Source organism: Macrobrachium nipponense, chromosome 1 (assembly GCF_015104395.2).
Source record: "Macrobrachium nipponense isolate FS-2020 chromosome 1, ASM1510439v2, whole genome shotgun sequence".
Lineage (NCBI taxonomy): Eukaryota > Metazoa > Arthropoda > Malacostraca > Decapoda > Palaemonidae > Macrobrachium > Macrobrachium nipponense.
Window position 1 is genome coordinate 153,057,269 of NC_087200.1, and position 15,973 is coordinate 153,073,241.

Sequence of the window (15,973 nt, forward strand, 5' to 3'; positions counted from 1 at the left end):
TCCCATGACTTTATTTCCGGCCACCGTCCAGAACACAAGAAAAAACATGTTCGAACTAAGAGAATTAATTATAAACCAGCCTTTTGAAGAGGACACAACTTACCAGTGAATTCCTGGGCAAGACCGGCAAGTATGAAAGAAAGACATAAAAATAGCACACGTAGGGAGAAGAAACGAACGTCCAAAACTCAAAAAAACCACACAAGCAATTAGGACGGCGATACAAGGGCACAGTCTCGATCGTACAACTGCACTGAAGGCTGAAATTCCTCGATATAATTACCATTCAAGCTAACATCGACCGCTGTATCTTGAAGTCAAAGGGTGTATGCACCCTGACGACAAGGTCACACTATTGATGGGAGTAATTACTGTTATACAAAGCTGATACGCAACCAGTCACACACTAAGTGATCCACCGTAAATAAATAATAAAACAATAATTACAGTCGTCAAACCATTCTGAATTCATGTCAGATACCCATAGAACAAGTCTTGGTCTGTCTGACGTTTCTAATCTGATACTCGCTGATCTATGAATTAAATAAATAAAGCAGATTGTTATTTAGAATTATTTCCATATCCTAATATCATCCTTACCAGTAAGATAACTCGGCTGACTAACGTTTGGCGGCTAAAATGGCTGATTAATATATCAGTCAACATTACGAACCCTTCCTTATCAGAGTGAATTTTTCATTCAACAAATATTAACCGGTCATAAAATGGTTATTTTGAAAACAAAGTTTCTTGCTGGGTATTCTCGCGAAATAGCCAACTTGGCTAAAAACAAAAATAACTGAGAGCTACGTTAACTCAATACTGAAAACAACCCAAGGAAACTTAATGCTCACGCTGAACAAAATTTATGGAAACTTAAGCTCGTTATGAATAGTGACGTGACGTTAACGCATTTATTAGTATTACGGTAGCAACATCATGGTAAGGAAACGTTCCTTGTTTCTTACGGCGCAATTTACTCTTGATATACATAACTCGATTTGCATTTGATATGATGGTAGTACTATAGGTTGTCTGGTCGTTGTACAAAAGTAATCTTCAAATCAATTTAGCTTCACTAGTAAGATCCTGGCCGTTGTACAGGCGTCGCATTGCCCAAGGTCTCATTGGGAGTAAGGGGTTCGGGTTCCATGGTAGAGCGATTCTTCTTTTCCCTTTGCCTGACCAGGTTGCGGCGCCCTACCTCGGGTAGGTTAAGTTAACGGAAGTTGAAATGTTTTTGCCTTGCTTTTAGCGTGGCCACGACTACGAAAATAGGCCAATTGTGCAACTCTTCTAAACTTTTACCGATAGATTAATTCTACATACGAAATTATCACTGACGTTTTTGAAAATGCGAAATATTCATTAAGCTGGATTAATAATGAAATGCTAGGGCAATTTACTAGAGAACATCAAGTGGATACCACTTTCTGAAGGATAGGTTATGCGGTGCCTGTCGTTTTAAGTAAAATGTTCTTACCTTATGTAAATGTTAGCCTGAGTAAACCTCGTTGTCTGTCACTGTCAAGTCGTAGCATAGCAGTGCGCACACAGCTGTTACAAAACGTGGCGAAAAAAGTATAACTGGCACACTTTTTAAAGTTGGTTATGTGGGAATAAATTTTGACAAGTGCGTCGAATAAATGTGAATGTGGCCAGCTGTAAACAAAACCACTTTCCAAATGTCAAAGTCATTCGTCTCTACACAAACGTTTATATGGATTAAAGTTCTTGTTAATCTTGGCAATTGTAAACAGGATAGTCTTGACCTGCCGATGTGGTTCTTGCAATTAGGTACATGCACGATCGCACAAATAAAAGGGAGCTAATGTACTACTACGGCCTCAGCCTAAGATCTCAAGTCTAGACAAATGAAAACTACACTCGTGAGTCATGACTCGTGACTCGACTAAAATACCAAAGCAGGAAAAACAAGCGAGTGTCATAATCTCACCACGGCGAAAAAAATTGTTTTATTAAATTGTGTAATAATTAAATATAAAAGAATTCTGAATTCTAATTATGGTATTATTTATTACTATGATCTTCAAGTTTACCTTATTATCAATATTAGGCATTTTACTATGAAAAAAATCCGGCCATGAACAAACGTGCGTCTTCATGCTGTTGTGTTGCGGTCACCGGTCAGTGTCACTCAGTCTCGTTAAAACGTTGCTCATCGTGATCGTCTGCACGCGGACCGCTCAGTGCTGATTGATACATTGATTGGTAAGTGTGCAGATACTTCCAAGCACTTATCTGGATTTCATTTTTATACAAGTGGAAAAACATGTATTATTTTTCGGGGATTTCAAAGCGTGTTAAAAATCTGGTCATGTTTGGAATGCCACTCTATGTACGTACTTGAGTCGTCATTCCACGTTCTAGAAACTGTTCCAGGTTAACCTCCTCTGTCATAATGTTTATATTTTCTTGACAAGTTTTACACAAAAGGAGTAAACTAGACAAATCTTGAAATCGAAGTTTTCATTTTTTTTTCTGTTGAACCTCCATGAACCTTAGGTATAGCTGAGCTTACCACAAATTTCTGGACAATTGAGAGGTAGGGCCTATGGCGGTTTCAACTTTCCTCATGAGCAGAGGCTGTTGGTGAGGTTGAGGATACGTTCAAATCGAACGTCACTTGCAAGCATGACAGTATCATCATCAGTTCCTTTGCAGAATTGAGATCAGACCTGTCAGAAATGTGCGATTAACGTGTTCCATTAAAAAAAAAAAATCCCATTATCCTCGTAATCGCGATAGGCTAAGCCTTTCTGTTTTCATCTTGTCAGGACAGGAGGACTAGGCCTATATCTATATCAAGGTCCTAATCTTGTTATCAGAAGAGGTAAATTTATATAAAAACTGAAGGACAAAACCTTCGTGATCATAAAATAACTTGTCCATACACACTTGGCTAATTTAAATTTAACATTGATCGTAAATTGTTGGATTTGTAGTTTAGGATGGCTTCACCTACACCTGCAGGACTGTTGCTCCTGGACAAGTCCGTAGTACCATAACCGTATGTTATTTATTGCATAACAGCTTTACCTTGAGTGGATCAGATGACAAATGGACTGTTTTGGTACCGCTCACAGTATTATGTATCCAGAATGTTTACGAAGATATCTATAGGCAGGTGTTGCCGGTTCTTACTGTCTATTGGTCATTAGCGTGTTCGTTGTGTCGGTAATTGTTTCAATTTTAATGGCAATAGATGCCCATTTTACGCTGGTGCATTACGTTCCTTGTTATTGCTTGATTGTATTTAGGAACCTGAGTATAGATGACTAATTCTGTTTACTGTAAATAAGGTTTTAACACGACCTCCGTTATCCTTTATGAGTCTTTTTGGCATGAATAGAAGTTTTGTAACGCATAGTTAACCACGAATGAAGTTGACTATTCATTATATTAAAACCCTACTTGATTCGTATAAGCGCTTGCATATGATTTTGTTGCATACGATTTTGTAAACTGTGATAGTTTTGTTCTTAATAGGCTATAGAGACTAACTAGTTCCTCGTGATTATTCATCTAATATAAATGTGTCCGTGTTTGCAGAATCAGTGAGCATTTCTCGTTCAGCCGCCATTACCCGTCACCCTTTAAATATGTTTCAGTTCATACGCTCGGTTTTGAAACTGACTGGTATATTTTTCGGTCATCGTGATTTTCTTAATGGGCACCGAAGAGGAACACGACTGGGGCTATAGGAAATAAATTTATTCCGCTTGAGAGAGTTGCATTTTGCTGTTGCTGCGAAGAGTTCTTTAAGGATTATGTCAAAATAAGCGAACTTACTATTTTTCAAAACTATATTTTACCACCTTGATTTCATATATATATATATATATATATATATATATATATATATATATATATATATATATATATATATATATTATACATATATATATATATATATATCTATATATATATATTATATATATATATATATATATATATATATATATATATTTATATATATATATATATACAATATGTATGGGACTGTTAAGCTTCAAATATTGGTTATTATTGAGTTTACTAAATCTCGGGAATAATTTATAAACAAAGGGAATTATATTTGATAAACGCCTTAGTGGTATGGTCGGTATGGTCCTGGCCTGCTACCTCTGTTGCCGCGAGTTAGATTCTCGGGCATTACATTGAGGAGTTAGAGATGTGTATTTCTGGCGATAGAAGTTCACTCTCGACGTGGTTCGGAAGTCAAGCAAAGCCGTTGGTCCCGTTGCTGAATAGCCACTGGTTCCATGCAACGTTTTTAAAAGCACCATACGAACAAAACCAGTATTATTCGAATCGCTGCCTGGTATAGAAACAACGAAGTACAGTGACTTTTGACTAAAGAGAACTTGTTTTTAATACCATCATGATCCATCAGCTTCAGCGCCAAATTGACTTCTAATATTTACGATAATCATAAGGCACCCTATTATATTCTGACCAAAGTTTAAAAGATAAACATTTCGGCCAGGCTTCTCGTGTACTACCAACAGATAGTGGAAATTAACTTAAACATTGAGATATGATTTGATGTTTCTTCGTGTGCGCTGCAGTAGAAGAAAATCCAACAGTCTTGGAGCTAGATAATTACCTTTTATTTGATGAATGGCCAGCGTAAAAGAACCTTGTGTGTGTTCATTAAAGAGGTATCGAAGGAGGATTATTGGCCTAAAGAGATGAAACTTAGTCTTTATAGAAATTTCATGTCGTCTTCACGTTGGTTGGCTTACCCCCTTTAGTGTGTCACAAATTATACCCAAAGACCTTGGCTAAGAGGCAAGACTTGACCCCAGTATGGAGAACCCTTGGCTTACAAATGATGCATAGGTCAGTCACTGATAACATCCTTAATAATTTCATTGCAGCTAAGCCAATTCGCCTGAACTATAAGAAATGAATTACCAAACTTGTTTGTTGTTGTTACCTGGTCAAGTCATGTATATTACACACACACACACACACACACACACACACACACACACACATATATATATATATATATATATATATATATATATATATATATATATATATATATATATATATATATAATGTGTGTGTGTTTTATGATCTTTAGTTCGGGATGATAGATTGTTTATCTCTCACGGTTTTCTCCTTCAGCACTCAAGATATCCGACATTTGTGGATTTTTTAGATATTGAAGTTAGTTGCCGGCTTGTATAAAGGAGCCCTGAGCTGGGAAGTAATTATCGTCTCGTTTTTCTAGGGACCCACTTCCTTTTAGGAAAAATGTTTAGATAGCAAATTATGAGAGACGTTTCCATGGGCGGAAAAACTCTAGACGCATTTCCTGACGAGCAGTGTGTCCCTGTCAGCTCAAGCAGCGAAAGATACTTGGTGTTGAACAAACTGTGGTGGGTCGTTGCTATTGTGGAGAATGGTTTTAGTACTAAGAATCTCCGTTCCTAAAAGACTTTGCAGGAACCGAAATATTAACAATTATGGAGTTACCTTTTCTAAGGTAAAACACCTTATGATGTTTTTTATGTGTATATATATTAGCTTAAAACGGGGCACTCCCTTGTGATTTGGAATAACGGACAAAAATATTTGTTGGTGATGCCGCTGTAAGAAAAAGTCGTCAAAACAGGGAGAGTGTTTGGAATGCCAGAGACGCGTCCCTATATCTTTTCCTGATTGGCTCTTTAGGTCTATGGGGCCAAGACAACCGATCACGGCAAGGTGTCACAGTTTTTTCCCGGCGGTTAGGAAGGATAGATGGGTGTAGAACAGTGCCAGAAGGGCACGCCATTTTGAGTACCCGCCGTCCGCGTTTACCTCTTAACGTAAATTAGTATATAATAAATTAAGGGGCGCCCTTTGTAGATTAAAAGAATAGACTCTCGTTAAATGTTTCCCTCTGTTCTGATTTTTGCATGTCTTTTACGTCGTTCATGTAAACTTACTCTTCTCGTGTTATCCTGAGTTGATCGAACCCACAAATGACCTGAATAGGGTAACACACACACACACACACACACACACACACACACACATATATATATATATATATATCTATATATATATATATATATATATATATATATATTTATATTTATATGCATTAACCTACAAAATGTCCTTTAATATCCAATTCGCTCTACCTCGGAATTATTATATTTACATATGTTAACCGAAAGGGAATTATTTAGATAATAATTTCACCCTCCCGTGGATTCGAACCAGCTGATAACCAGAGAAGAAATCAGGACTGCAGTGACATTATCGACTCGGCCAACAAGTTAGGTTATAAGTTGATAAAGATATGTAAGCAAGAAATCGGTAACACTTACAACATCACCTGTTGGCCAAGTCGATAATGTCACTGCAGTCCTGGTTTCTTAGCTGGCTGTCCGCTGGTTCGAATCCACGGGAGGATGAAATTATTATCTAAATAATTCCCTTTCGGTTAACATATGTAAATATATTAATTCCGAGGTAGAGCAAACTGGATAATAAAGGATATCTGTAGCTTAATGTATGTAGATGAATCACGGTTATGTGATAAGAAGTCACACACACACACACACGCATATATATATATGTATGTATGTGTGTGTGTATTTATACACGCACACACACATATACATATATATATACATATATATATATATATATTGTGACGAAGTGGCGTAGAGTATCCTGGTCTGGATACCATTAATACTTGGGGGGGAGTGGGCAAGAGTATCTGGGTCTGGATACCATTAATACTTGGTGCATGAAATAGTCAAAGATATGTGTCTGGACACCACTAATATTTGTTAACCCAAATTGCCAAGTATCTGGTTACTACACTTACCATTTGTACTTGCTAATACAAGAGACCCTTTTATTCCTGGGTCTGGGACACCCTTTGTACTTAGGGCACAGTTCATTCAAGTACCTGGTTGTTACTTACCTCACTACAAACAGACACCTGACCCTTCATCACAAATACTAAACAATTGAATACTCTAAAGGTAAGAGTGATCCCTTTTTTCTAACTGAACAGTCAAGAAAACAATCAGTTTAAGTTCATTAAAATATGTGTGAGGTAATCTTAATTAAAGGGCATCACTCGTGCAAATTCAAATTTAAGTATTTCCCTGATTCTGTTTTATTTGTGGGAAACGTCACAATTATCACTCTATATTTCTACCTAAACAAAAAATAAAGCATTATACTTAATTGTTATATACAGGTGGAATAAAATGCTCACATAGATTTTAAATACAAGAATTTATTTATAAATTCAAAATTTATAAATGAAATTCACAATCTCAGGGAAATTGTTATTACTTGAAAACAAAAATTTAATTAATTCTTGAGTTAATTATTAAGCAAAATTAAATCAAAGTTTATCAAGAAAATTAATTAAATTAAATCATAAAGTAATAATTAAATTGGAAATTAAATTTGATTAAATGCAAGTTATTTCACAAGTGTAAGATTCAAAATGTACACAATAGAATATTATTCAAACTAATTAAACAAAATAAAGACAATGCAGAAAAACATAATGCATAATATGAAAACAATTAAAGCATTGACAGTACAAACATTAAGCATATAAAAAAAATGGGATATGTCAAAAGAACAAAGCAAAAGATAAATGTTTAGAAATGATAAAACCCCAAAGTGCACTTCAAAACATTTGTAAAAATACCTTATACACAGCTGCAGCTTCAATCAAAAGGCCTGTTACAATTTTACACTTTTTCACTATTTTCTTGGCGCCTTCACAAAAACTAACAGATATAATACTATGTTCAGATTTCACAAACAACACATATATTACTAAGAATTATATAAAAATGAGTGACCAGTTCGTTACGTTAAGTTACTGAAACAGCCTCGCAACCGAGCGAGAGAGAGAGAGAGAGAGATTTTGAGAGAGAGAGACTATAACGCACGCCGCTATGCCTCAAAGCAAATGAATAAGGTTCTCTCACCCCATAAGTGTATGGGCGATTAGTATCTAGTTCAAGACAAAAACATATTACGTCAACTCTATAGGGGTACCTAATACAAGACCTCTTTGACTGCGTTCACATATGTCTATGAATAAGGCTCCCTTGTTCCTTCACAGGCTCGACCGCGATGTGTTTACATCGATAAAAAAATCAGCTTACTTAAGGCATTCTCGAAGTGCGAAAACACCCTCTTCAAAAAGCTTATGAGCTTTCCCTCTCTCTGTGTTACGGTACTTAAAAATGAAAAGTGGGATTACTTAGCACATGTTATCTTTAAACTTTGGGAAATCTGAACATACCGCCCAAAACACCACATTTCATAAACAATGATACAAAGGCTCCGATGTGAATCAATCATATTACCACAATTATAATTGTATTCCAAACTTATATTATAAGATTCCTCCCCCTAGAAGATTAGTTATTCCGGGGTTGAATCCAACGATTCACAACAGGATAAATAATCGGCAACTACATTGTTCTTACCAGATATGTGCTCAACCTTTATATTATACTGTTGCAAGCACAAAGACCACCTGGTCAGTCTTTGATTATGGTTTTTCATCCGCTGTATGAATGACAGGGGATTGTGATCAGACAACACTAAAACTTCTTCATTCCTAGGTCTGTTCACATACACTTCAAACTTTTGCAATGCTGTGATTAAGGCTAGAGTTTTCCTTTCAATAGTTGCATAGTTTTTACTGGGGATGCTTTTTCAGTTTCGAAGACAGGCACACAGGGTGTAGAAGGTTATTTTCATCTTCTTGAAGTAGAACAGCTCCAATTCTGCAATCAGAGGCATCAACTTGTATCACAAATTTCTTATTAAAGTCTGGAGCTTGAAGCACTGGTCTTGAAGTTAAAATGGCTTTTACCTTCTCAAAGGATTCTTGACATTCTGGAGTTCAAACAAACTTAGCTTTGGGACTAGTTAAGTCTGTCAAGGGAGCTACTACGGCGAGAAATTTGGACAGAAACGACGATAGAATCCAGCCATGCCCAAAAATCTTTGTAGTTGCTTCCTAGTAGTCGGAGGGGTAGCCTTACGGATACCTTCCACATTAGGCAGTTCACCGGAGCGAGAAGGCCTTTTCAACTTCAACCCAAGGTACTGAACAGTCGCCTTCCCAAACGTCACTCTTCTCTAGGTTGACTGTTAGTCCTGCCTCTTGTAGTTTCTTGAAAACTTTCTTCAGGATCTGCAGATGTTTCTTCCACGTTGTAGAGTAAATGACTATGTCATCAAGCTATACACCTACTCCTTCTATAGATCCTAGCAGTTGATCCATCACTCGTTGAAATGTGGCTGGTGCATTCATCAGACCAAATGGCAATACAGTATACTGATACAATCCAAAAGGAGTAATAAAAGCTGACAGCAACTTTGCATTTTCATCTAAGGTATCTGATAATACTCCCTTCAATAAGTCTATCTTGGAAACAAACTTGGCTTGCCCAATATTATCAAGTAACTGATCTATAAGAGGCAAGGGATAATTGTCAGCCATACTAATGGAATTCAGTTTCCTATAATCAGTACACATCCTAAAGGAGCCATCAGGTTTCTTCACTAACACACATGGAGAACTGAAGTGACTTGAACTGGGTTCTGCTAATCCATGTTGCAGCAAATACTGAACTTCTTTCTTCAGAACATCTCGATGATAAGGTGATAAGCGATATGCTCTTTGTTTGAACGATTTTCCATCTTCTTTAATCTTGATTTCATGTTTGGTCAGATTAGTATGTCTGGGTACATCTGCAAAAATCTCTGTGAAGCTTCTAATCACTTCACTCAATTCTTCACCTTGTTCAACATTAAGATGTTTCAGTTTATCCTCCAAATTTTCCAAAATTGAAGAATTATTCATCTTGCTTTCAGCACCCAATTCATAGCCGTCATCGTCTTCTGTAGATGAAGTTGTCTGTATTATCGACAGTTTCAGTTCTAGTTTCTGAGAAGTAAGGTTTCAAAAGGTTTCACTATGTTTAATCTTTTCCGTCTGTCGGTTTTTCTTTTCTTCTTTCCTGGAGTTTCCAATCACATAAGTTCTATCACTTAACTTCTCAATTATCCTGTAGGGACCTTGAAATTTATTGGTAAGGGGAAATCTCTTGACTGGCAGAAACACTAACACTTGTTGACCAGCACTAAAACTTCTTAGCTTAGTCTTTCTGTCATAGTTCCTTTTCATTTTCTCTCGACTCATTTTCAAGTTTTCTAAAGAAAATTTTCTAATCTCTTCCAACCTTTTCCTTAAGTTCTTTACATACTCTCCTTGGATTTCCTCTTTATTTTCTTCCCAATTTTCTGCAAGAATCTTCAAAGGTCCTCTCACTTCTCTTCCAAAAATCATCTCATTAGGTGAACATCCCATGTTTTCTTGATAAGCATTCCTAACTTCAAATAACATTAAGGGTAAACCAACATCCATTCTCTTCCTGACTCAGAACAATACTTTGTCAGCATACTTTTCAATGTCTGGTGGAACCTTTCCAAGGCACCTTGAGTTTCTGGATGATAAGCAGTTGATAACTGTTGTTTCACCCCTAATAAGTTCATCACATCCTGGAATAACTTTGAAGTAAAGTTCGTTCCTCTATCACTTTGTACAATTTCTGTATACCAAACTTTGAGAAAAACTCCAATAGTTTCTCAGCAACTATCTTGGCAAATATGTTTCTAACAGGGATCGCTTCAGGATATCTGGTAACAGGACACATTAATGTCAACAGATATTCATTTCCTTTCTTCGTCTTCGGAAGCGGTCCAACCATATCTATAATCACCTTGTTAAAGGGTTCTCCTCTTAACTTCTACAGGTTGTAGGGGGGCTTTCTGAATGGTTTCATTAGGTTTTCCAGCTATCTGGCAGGTATGACACTCTCGACAGAACCTGCTAACATCTTTATGAAGTCCAGGCCAGAAAAAATATCTCATGATCTTCTCCACAGTCTTCCTGACTCCCATATGTCCAGATTCATGAGCTACTGCTGCCACTTGCTTTCTCAATGGCCATGGAATCAAAATCTGATGATATTCGCCCCATTCAGCATTTCTGGGTATATCTGAAGGTTTATACTTCCTCATCAGCAAACCTTCCTTCAGATAATAACAGGTAGGAGTTTGTTGCATCTCTTCCTGATCAACAACTCTGTAGAACAAATCAGCTAATGATGCATCCCTCTTCTGCAAGTCCATTAGCTTCTCTCTTGTTACCTGTCCAACTTCAATAGTTGAACTATCAATATCTGCTACCTCAGCTACTGTAGTTTCACTACTATCTCCAGGAACACCTTGACTACTCGGAGTCTCTTCAGGAACAACAGATTCTTCATTTTCTTGGGAAATCTTTTCTCGGTCAGCTCCACGGGAGGCATCACTCCCTTGGAACAATTGTTCTAAGTTCAAAGATCCTTCACTTGATCCATCTTGGGCGTGCAAATCCTCAGTTTCTTCACCAACAGTCGTAATTCTCCTCATACTTCTGGTAGTTACACAACTAGGGAACAGGTGGGGTATTATTCTCTCCAACTCTACCGTAGGACTAATCCTCACGGTTTGTCTGTCACTACAGGACAAGGAACAAATGGAACACCACCAACTTATTTCCCAACAGAACATGTACACCTTCCACAGCCAGTGAGTCCTTCACAGAGCAAAATCAACACTCCCTGTCACCAATTCACAGACAGGTGTAAGCGGCATATAGGAGTTACTTCCTCTCCTCCTATACCCTTCAAAATAACTGAATCTCCATGAGATTCTTCTCCAACATTGGGTGAGCACCACGTAACACCACACTATGGTTGCTCCCTGTATCACGTAAAATCTTGACTGGTACCTGCACACTCTCTTCCTGAGTTGCCAGTGTACCCTCATAGATATATGGCTTAAAAGCCTCCAACTGCTCAGGCCACTCACTGCTTGAAGTTACATTTCCACTGGTTGTTAAACACTCAGCTTGTTTAGTTTCAGTCCTCCTGTAGTCGGATTCTTCCCCACATTGTTCTTAACAGTCTGTTGACCTGGTCACCTCTTACTATTTGACCAACAGGCTTGGACTGCTGATAATTCCAATAACACTCTTGACTGAAGTGTCCTGCTCTTCCACACTTGAAGCAGACAACATTAGGCTTTTGCAACTGTTTTGCAAAATTAGATGAGGATTTCACATTAGCTTGCTGAGGAGTATTATTATTTGTAGGTTTCCCATTTATAAAATTGTTCCTGAAACCTGGATGAGACTTAAAACCTGGGCGTGGTTGATTCTGGTACTTGACATTATAAATTATGCCTGCTACAATTATATTTGTAGTCTTCACTCAGTGTAGCAGCTTTGTCAAGTTTTTTTAACCTCTCTCTCTCTCAGATAGGCTCTTATATGCTCAGAATAACCTTTAAAATATTGCTCTAAAACAACTAACTCTTCTAACTCTTCAAAAGTTGTAACTTTAGCTGCCTCAACCATCTTTTAAAACACCTTCTCACTTGATAAGCATAATCAAGAAAGTTACTTTTTCATCCTTTTTTAAGTTTTCTGAAGCTTTGATTGTAGTACTCTGGGGTCAACTGGTTATACTTGTAGCACATTATGTTTGAGCACCTTATAGTCTTTTACACTGATCAGGCTGTTTTAAGCTAGTAGGCATTTCTCCCTTTACCAATCAAGACACTTTGTAGCAAAACTGACCGTTTATCTTCTGGCCATCCCATACCTGAAGCCACTTTCTCAAAGTGATCAAAGAACTTATCTGGAGCCTCTTCAGTAAACTTAGGGATTAACTTCTGCACTCTTACTACATCAAATGCAGGGTCTTGATTACCATGGTTAGGGTTAGACGGTGTTGCAGGTAATGTGGATCTAGCTCTTATCAATTCCATCTCCCTTTCATGTCTTGCAATTTCTCTTTCCTCTTTTATCCTTTGCCTTTCATCTTCTGCAGCTTTTTCTTCTTCTCTTTCTCTTCTTTCTTGTTTTCCCTGTCTATTCTGTCTTTTTTCAGCTTGTATTCTCTCTCTTTCAGCCTGTATTTTCAGCTTAATCAAACTTTCTTCTGCATCTATGCGTCTGAGTTCTAACTCTGCATCACTTTTCTCTTTCTTTTCTACTTGCTTATTGATAAGATCAGCCTGTGCTACATTCAACAACTCTTGAGCTAGTTCTAACTCATCATCATCAGTTATTCTACCAGAGTCTATCAATGCTTGCATGACAATGCATTTGATTTGTGCTTGTATCATGCTATTAGACACCTGACAACCACATGCTACTGCTAGAGCACTCCACTGTGCCTTAGTCAGAGTAGTTTCAGACAACACTTGGATGGAAGGGGCTGCTAAAAATTCCTGAGTATCGAATGGAGCCATTTTTCTCAAATACAATTCTTACAATAAAATGCAAAAACAAATATATGGTCACTCTTCTAACAAAATATATTCCTAACACCACCAGTATAAGCTAGAGTGATAATGTGATTTGTTTTCCTCCCTGGTTTCTGGGGATCATTGATACCTGGTACATAAAGTGCCAAATATCCCGGGTCTGGGCACCATCAATACTTGTGACGAAGTGGCGTAGAGTATCTGGGTCTGGATACCATTAATACTTGGGGGGGAGTGGGCAAGAGTATCTGGGTCTGGATACCATTATCTTGGTGCATGAAATAGTCAAAGATCTGTGTCTGGACACATTAATATTTGTTTAACCCAAATTGCCAAGTATCTGGTTATACACTACCATTTGTACTTGCTAATACAAGAGACCCTTTTATTCCTGGGTCTGGGACACCCTTTGTACATAGGGCACAGTTCATTCAAGTACTACCTGGTTATTACTTACCTCACTACAAACAGACACCTGACCCTTCATCACAAATACTAAACAACTGAATACTCTAAAGGTAAGAGTGATCCCTTTTTTCTAACTGAACAGTCAAGAAAACAATCAGTCTAAGTTCATTAAAATATGTGTAAGGTAATCATTAATTAAAGGGCATCACACGTGCAAATTAAATTCAAATTTAAGTATTTCCCTGATTCTGTTTTATTTGTGGGAAACGTCACAATTATCACTCTATATTTCTACCTTAATAGTTATATACTGGTGGAATAAAATGCTCACATAGATTTTAAATACAAGAATTTATTTATAAATTCAAAATTTATAAATGAAATTCACAATCTCAGGGAAATTGTTATTACTTGAAAACAAAAATTTAATTAATTCTTGAGTTAATTATTAAGCAAAATTAAATCAAAGTTTATCAAGAAAACTTAATTAAATTAATTCATAAAGTAATAATTAAATTTGAAATTAAATTTAATTAAATGCAAGTTAATTCACAAGTGTAAGATTCAAAATGTACACAATAGAATATTATTCAAACTAATTAAACAAAATAAAGACAATGCAGAAAAACATAATGCATAATATGAAAACAATTAAAGCATTGACAGTACAAACATTAAGCATATAAAAAAAATGGGATATGTCAAAAGAACAAAGCAAAAGATAAATGTTTAGAAATGATAAAACCCCGAAGTGCACTTCAAAACATTTGTAAAAATACCTTATACTCAGCTGCAGTTTCAATCAAAATCAAAGGCCTGTTACAATTTTACACTTTTCACTATTTTCTATTGGCCGCCTTCTACAAAAACCAACAGATATAATACTATGTTCAGATTTCACAAACAACACATATATTACTAAGAATTATATAAAAATGAATGACCAGTTCGTTACGTTAAGTTACTGAAACAGCCTCGCAACCGAGCGAGCGAGAGAGAGAGAGAGAGAGACTATAACGCACGCCGCTATGCCTCAAAGCGAATGAATAAGGTTCTCTCACCCCATAAGCGTATGGGCGATTAGTATCTAGTTCAAGACCAAAACATATTACGTCAAACTCTATAGGGGTACTAATACAAGACCTCTTTGACTGCGTTCACATATGTCTATGAATAAGGCTCCCTTGTTCCTTCACAGGCTCGACCGCGATGTGTTTACATCGATAAAAAAAAATCAGCTTACCTAAGGCATTCTCAAAGTGCGAAAACACCCTCTTCAAAAGCTTATGAGCTTTCACTCTCTCTGTGTTACGGTACTTAAAAATGAAAAGTGGGATTACTTAGCGCATGTTATCTTTAAATTTGGGAAATCTGAACATACCAAAACACACATTTCATAACATGATACAAAGGCTCCGATGTGAATCAATCGTATTACCACAATTATAATTGTATTCCAAACTTACATTATAAGAATATATATATATATATATATATATATACATATATATATATATATATATATATATATATATATATATATATATGACTGGTAAAAATGTACTGTTGCAACAGACTTTCATCTAATAAAAGGAGCCCATAAGAACGCCAAACATAGAGAGAAAATACTATATTTCACAACGTAAAACTTTAAGCCTTGACGTAGATTCCATATTCACAAAAGTACCAGTACAGGAAGTTCTTCAGTTTTTGAGAGAAAAATTTGCCCAATATTCAGATAATTTCCCATTGGCGTTTGAAAAAATAATAAAGATAGTTGAATTATGTGTATCTAATAACGTATTTTCATTCGGGGAATCATTCTAAAAGCAAAAATTCGGGTGTAGTATGGGTAGTCCTTTAAGTCCTGTTTTAGCCAATCTGGATATGGAATACTTTGAAACTACAGTAATAAATACAGTAAAACCCAAAGACATAATGTGGATGACATATGTGATGATATTCTAACATTTTGGGATAATAGATGGGGCAATTTCAACTAATTCTTTTCAAACTTAAACGCATTAGTGCCCAGCATCAAATTTAAAGTTGAATGGGACATCAAAATTCCTTTTCTTGATGTTTTAATAATTCGAGACACGACAGAATACAAATTTACCATATACAGAAAACCAACGTTCTCACTTTCATACATTCACTACTT

At 36.5% G+C, this 15,973-nt stretch overlaps 1 protein-coding gene across 1 annotated transcript in view; it reads left to right on the forward strand.

Annotated features, from left to right (window-relative positions):
• The first annotated feature begins 2,145 nt into the window (after positions 1-2,145).
• Positions 2,146-15,973, forward strand: part of LOC135219765 (mucin-2-like) — a 275,746-nt gene continuing 261,918 nt past the window's right edge. The window contains exon 1 of the mRNA XM_064256817.1: positions 2,146-2,232. The gene's annotated coding sequence lies outside the window, so the exon portion shown is untranslated. The remainder of the gene's footprint in view (positions 2,233-15,973) is intronic.